Here is a 6433-nt window from a genome sequence, read left to right as displayed (position 1 = left end):
TGTAGATCTTCAAATTGAAGATTTAGAAACAGAATTAAGTAAGTGAGTGTTAAATTCAGATTTTTCATATGGAACATTCACATTAAGTGCCTACTATCTGTTTTATGTGTATCCTGTAGGGAATCACGGGCTTATGATCCCAGAGGAAGAACCAAAGAGAAGTTCCAACCACCTGCCATGGGCAGGGACACCTCGCACTAAACTATGTCACCCAAGGCTCCATCCGACCTGGCCTGGAACACTGCCAGGGATGGAGCATTCACAATTTCCTTGGACAATCCATTCCAGTGCCTCACCACCCTTACAGTAAAGAACTTCTTTATATTTAATCTAAACTTCCCCTCTTTAAGTTTTAACCCATTACCCCTTGTCCTATCCCTACAGTCACTAATGAAGAGTCCCTCCCCAGCATCCTTATAGGCTCCCTTCAAATACTGGAAGGCTGCTATTAGGTCTCCACGCAGCCTTCTCTTCTCAAGGCTGAACAGCCCCAACTTTCTCAGCCTGAAATATTAGTATTTTTGAAAATGCGTTTTATTTTCTTCAGCTCTGTTACAACTTGATGTAGAAATAAAGACATGCACTAGAGCCATTCTGTACTTTCTAGGTTGCTGGCATGTAACATAAATATCTTGCTTTGACACAGCTCTTTAGTGGCTGGTGTTTACTGGACAAAAAGTCCTGTTTTTCAAAAAGTATACCTTCTACTTACAACCGTAAAGTTGTCATCTTCACCTTCTGCAGCATTTAGGACCTTCCTGAGTGTTGTTTCCATTCGTTTTTTAAATTTGTATAGCCCGGTAAAAAATCAGATTAACTGTCTCGAATTAAGAAAGGATAAAAGGAAACATGGGAAACAATTGCTAAAAATACAAATTGAAAGCTTTGTCAAAATAAATATTCAAGAACTATGAAATTCAGTGACTATTGAGGTGTTTGGATAAAATCATTAGGAGTAAAAGAAGGTACTTCTAGTCAACTTAGTTCACCTAACAGCCAACATGGTTTTATGAAGGGGAAGTCATGTATGACCAACCTTATAGCCTTCTATGAGGAAGTGACTAGGTGGAGGGATGATGGTAGAGCGGTAGATGTAGTTTTCCTTGATTTCAGTAAGGCATTTGATACTGTCTCCCACAGCATCCTCATAGATAAGCTAAGGAAGTGTGGGCTTGACAATCAAGTAGTGAGGTGGATCGAGAACTGGTTGAAAGGAAGAAGGCAGAGAGTTGTGGTCAATGGCGCAGAATTTAGCTGGAGGTCTGTGACTAGTGGAGTTCCTCAGGGGTCGGTGCTGGGTCCGGTGCTGTTTAATATTTTCATCAATGACCTGGATGAGGGAACTGAGTGCACCATCAGCAAGTCTGCTGATGACACAAAACTGGGAGGAGTGGCTGACACACCAGAGGACTGTGCTGCCATTCAGCGAGACCTGGACAGGCTGGAGAGTTGGGCGGGGAGAAACTTGATGAAATTTAACAAGGGCAAGTGTAGAGTCTTGCATCTGGGGAAGAACAACCCCATGTACCAGTACAGGTTGGGGGTTGACCTGCTGGAAAGTAGCGAAGGGGAAAGGGACCTGGGGGTCCTGGTGGATAGGAGGATGACCATGAGCCAGCAATGTGCTCTTGTGGCCAAGAAGGCAAATGGCATCTTAGGGTGCATTAGAAAGGGAGTGGTTAGTAGGTCAAGAGAGGTTCTCCTCCCCCTCTACTCAGCCTTGGTGAGGCCGCATCTGGAATATTGCGTCCAGTTCTGGGCCCCTCTGTTCAAGAAGGACAGGGAATTGCTTGAAGGAGTCCAGCGCAGAGCCACAAAGATGATTAAGAGAGTGGAACATCTCCCTTATGAGGAGAGGCTGAGGGAGCTGGGTCTCTTTAGCTTGGAGAAGAGGAGACTGAGGGGTGACCTCATCAATGTTTACAAATATGTAAAGGGTAGGTGTCAGGATGATGGAGCTAGGCTTTTTTCAGTGATATCCAGTGATAGGACAAGGGGCAATGGGTGTAAACTGGAGCATAGGAAGTTCCACGTTAACATCAGGAAGAACTTCTTTACTGTAAGAGTGACAGAGCACTGGAACAGGTTGCCCAGGGGGGTTGTGGAGTCTCCTACACTGGAGATATTCAAGGCCCGCCTGGACAAGTTCCTGTGTGATGTACTGTAGGTTACCCTGCTCTTGCAGGGGGGTTGGACTAGATGATCTTTTGAGGTCCCTTCCAACCCTTGGGATTCTGTGATTCTGTGATTCTGTGATTCTAATACAGATGCATTTTATGTTTATTACATGAGTTATGTAACCTTTTCCACACACAAGATTGCTAGATTGCTTACTGCTTTCCTATGTGATTTATTCCATTGTTAAATGATGCTTCCTATTAGAAAGTTTTTGTAGGTACATCTGGATCTAAACCATATTTTGTGTTCTGAATAAGCTTGTTACTGTTTAAACCACAAATGAATAATTTTATTGTACCTCAATGCAAAAAGTTAAGTTTGCCAATTTACAAATATTTTGCTGAATAATCAGCATGTCTAAACATGTTTGAGGTCAAGGAAAAGTACTCTCCCTAGTTTGTATACACCATTTGTATCAAAAGCTCCTACTTCAGGACAGTCAAACCTAGTATTAATTTATTTTTGTAACTGATCTTTTTGGCATATAATGCCTTTTAGTTCCACCTACAGCAAAGCCATTTAAGTTCATTTCTGACTGTCAACATTTGTTGTGGCTTAAGCCCAGCCAATAACTCAGAACCACGCAGCCGCTCGCTCACACTTCCCCCTTCTCCCCTCCCACTTACAGCAGTATGTGGTGGAGAACTAAAAGAATGCAAGTCCCACAGCTTGAGATAAGAATAGTCCAATAACTACTACTACTACCGCTACTAATAATGATAAGGGAGAGAATATAAAACTGGCAGAGCACAAGAGGCTGAAAAGTCCTTGATCAGGGTAAGTGCTGCTTAGCGACAACTAAAACATCTGTGTGTTATCAGCATTGTTCTCAGACAAGGTTCATTTAAGTATAAGGGAATTGTGACAAGTGTAAGAAAAAAAACAAAACAAAAAAACAACCAAAGAAACCATTCAAGCTCAGATCTTACAGTATATAAAAAACACAGAAGTAGAACTCTCAGTAAAACTTTCTTCTTTTAAGAAAAAATATTCTGAACATAACATTTACCAGCACTAAATATTTTTTCTCAAGAGAAACAAAGTGGATAAGACATTAGAGAAGATACAGCTTAGATCTTTTTATATCCATAACTGGCTTTTTACTTGTTTGTTTGGGTTTTTTATTGAAAAGAATAAAAAACAACCACCAAACCTAACCCAAAACAGTGTAAGGGTGGAAACTCACAGTGCAGCTGTATCAAATACAAATACAGAAGTTCCCAGGCAATTATGTTGATGTTGAAAGCGTTTTGGAACTACTGAATATCAAAGAAGTTGGATTATGAGTTAGACTGGGGAATCTGGAAAGACTGTGGTCTTCTTGAGAAGGTTGCTCATCCATATAATTCCAGAAGTCTAAACATGCTTTCTCTGAATGTCCTGTCCTATGACACTGATAAATTCTGAGAAAGCAGAGGAAAAGAAAAATAAAACCTCTTATTCAAACAAATTAAATAGCATCATAGAAAGCAGACTCCAGATGAAATCTTCCAATGTGTTTTTAATCAAAACAAAACAAACAAACAAAAAAACCCCAAACCAAAACAAAAAAATCTGAAAAAAATCAAGTGCCTATGTAGCTTAAATTGATTGTATCACTTCAGAAAAAAATCTGTGGAACTTGAGGGCTTAGAGACCCTCTGAAGGAAATGAAAACATTTACTTTGGCCCTAGATATGTTTTGGTTTCTGAACGCAGAATCTCAACAGATACATGTGAAAATGACCCTTATCATAGAAATGTCAAAGAGGACTATTTCAGCCCTAGCAGTAAAGAATTAGAAAGATGATTTTATAAACACATATGCTTGTGTTTAATTTCATATTCATACATAAATTCTTATTTTTAATGTTAAATATCTGTAAACGTTTGAAGAAACAATTCTATTTTTACTGTCTAGATATGGCTTTTCAGGCATTAATATAAGAAGATTGTATTAGGGGAAATAAATAAACAGCAGGAAAGTCACAGTAAAAATTACAAGAGACAGTTTCAGAATTAGCTAATCCTTCATCAATTCCTCAGCTTAATCTAAATTGTATCGAGACCAGCAAGAAACACACTTTGGAAAAAAATTTTATATATCCTTAACACTGCACGAACGGATAAATTTACAGTAGTGATGAAGTGTTTTATATTCACATCATACTGATAGGAACTCTCATGTTTTAAAGCATTTGAAAGTGTAGTCACATTCTTACATGTATTGATGGAACTGATTGTCACTGAAATAAGATTTTGGATTTCAAGATTAGTAGGTGTTGTCTTTAGAGGGAGATCTTCAGAAGCACATGGGCTTTTAGCTACTCTTTTTACTGATTTTGTTGGTGATTGGGGTTTTTATTAGGTTTAGCCACCCATATATACACACATCCCTATATAAACAACTGAATGATATATTGCCTAAATTGCAAAAAGCTCTTTCTTTTGCTGTTGTTTTTATAGCCTTGAGAGCTTTCAGAATTATTCAGAATACCTGATGGTACTCTTACCTGATGGTAGAATGGAAAACTAATTAGTGCTGGCTGACTTGTTTCTGTTCATCTCAGGAAAAACTCAGGCATCTAGTTGTGTAAGGAACTATCCTTCAACAGAATATACCATTTATTCATATACTTTGTTTATATATACACCATGTTTATTAGTAGTTGATTTTTAGAAATATACTGTGTAAAAACTAATTTGAAAAGGGTTTTTTTTTTGAAAACTTAAATAGTGAAGGACAGTGTTAGTCTTTTCACTTATGTCCTAACTCAAAATTATTTATTCAGAATCAAAGACACAAATAATTCACCAAGCTTAATGAGAGTACTTCTCAGTTTAAGAGAGAACTGAATGAAATTGTTACATTCGTTTGGTCCGTGTATCTAGTGTTATTATTATACAGTGTTTCCAGAATGACATGTGAGCTGACAAAATAAAATGCAAAATCTTCACTGTCCTTTAGGAAATGAGATAAGTATTTAAACACTAATGTTTTTGCCATTTCATTAAATTTACTGAAAAGATTTAAAGAACTTAGACAGATACAATGCCACTTTGTCACTTGCTTCATAAGTATTTTTAAAGGACAAATAATTGCTGAATTAAATTTTTCCTCACTATGGAAATTTCAGTAATAGCTCTTTTTCCTTTAATAAATGTGTGTGTACATGGAAATAATATTAAAAAACCCAAATTAAAAATGGTAAATTATTAGATATTGGTCGCTCTGAAATTGCACTGTAGTACACATTACATACCTATAATGACAGATGACTGATGGAGGATACCATTGGAGTGAGTTTAAAGGGAATATTTTGGTTTTGCTCCAGTTACCCATATAAATGATTGACCAGAGAAAATTCCCCAAATTATGCAGCATAATTCTGACTGGGATTAATGAGGCAGTAAAACACATACCAGTGGTAAATCAGAAGCAAGCAGTGAGACTTTGAAATTTGAAATTTTGCCTTCTGTACCTAGCATCAGGATGACATTGGCTCAAGTTTACACCAAATGTTGACAACATAGTTCATCCTTGATAAATATTTAGCCACCTTGGAATTAGACCTTCACCTTAGGTATTACGGAATTCTACATTGTCACAGCAGCTCCTGCTCATTTCTTGAAAAAATGTAACAGCTGTAGTTGAATTAGTAATTGATATTTTTAGATGCCACCTCTTCCCTTTTGAGTGTTTTTGCATCCTTAAACCTATCTGGCCAAACATGGGTAGAACTTCCTCTAAATCAGCACAGAAATTATTGACTTGTTAAAGAGAACAAAGATAGTTTCAGTACTTATTGATCATACTGAATTTTAAAGATATGATTCTACTGACTCCTTTCATTAAAACTTTGCTTTTCACATAGATTCTCAATTGTATTGTCCAAGAATAAAATACCACTTGCAGGTATCCAGTCTCTGAAATACTCACTGATTGATAACCACATAGAAGCTAAAGCTCTAATAAGAGCAAACAAGAGCAAGACGCCAGCTAGAAAAATACTTTACCAAAATATACTCCTCAACTCTGTTTCTCAAGTGGTATGTATTATCCTTTTTTTGTTAGAATATATTTTCAGAGCACCCCGTGCTACTTCACACCTGCCAAGGTTCTGATAGATGTGATAATTTTTTTTTGGCAAGTTTAAAACTCATATACATATATGAAACATCTATATATAAAATATTTGTCTCCATGTAATTTAACTGTTAATTTGGAAAGCTACATGAACATAGATTATTTCTTTAATTAAAATTCTGTGCAGTT

Source organism: Lathamus discolor, chromosome 5 (assembly GCF_037157495.1).
Source record: "Lathamus discolor isolate bLatDis1 chromosome 5, bLatDis1.hap1, whole genome shotgun sequence".
NCBI lineage: Eukaryota > Metazoa > Chordata > Aves > Psittaciformes > Psittacidae > Lathamus > Lathamus discolor.
The sequence above is the reverse complement of the archived record's forward strand: the minus strand, read 5'-3'. Positions refer to the sequence as shown.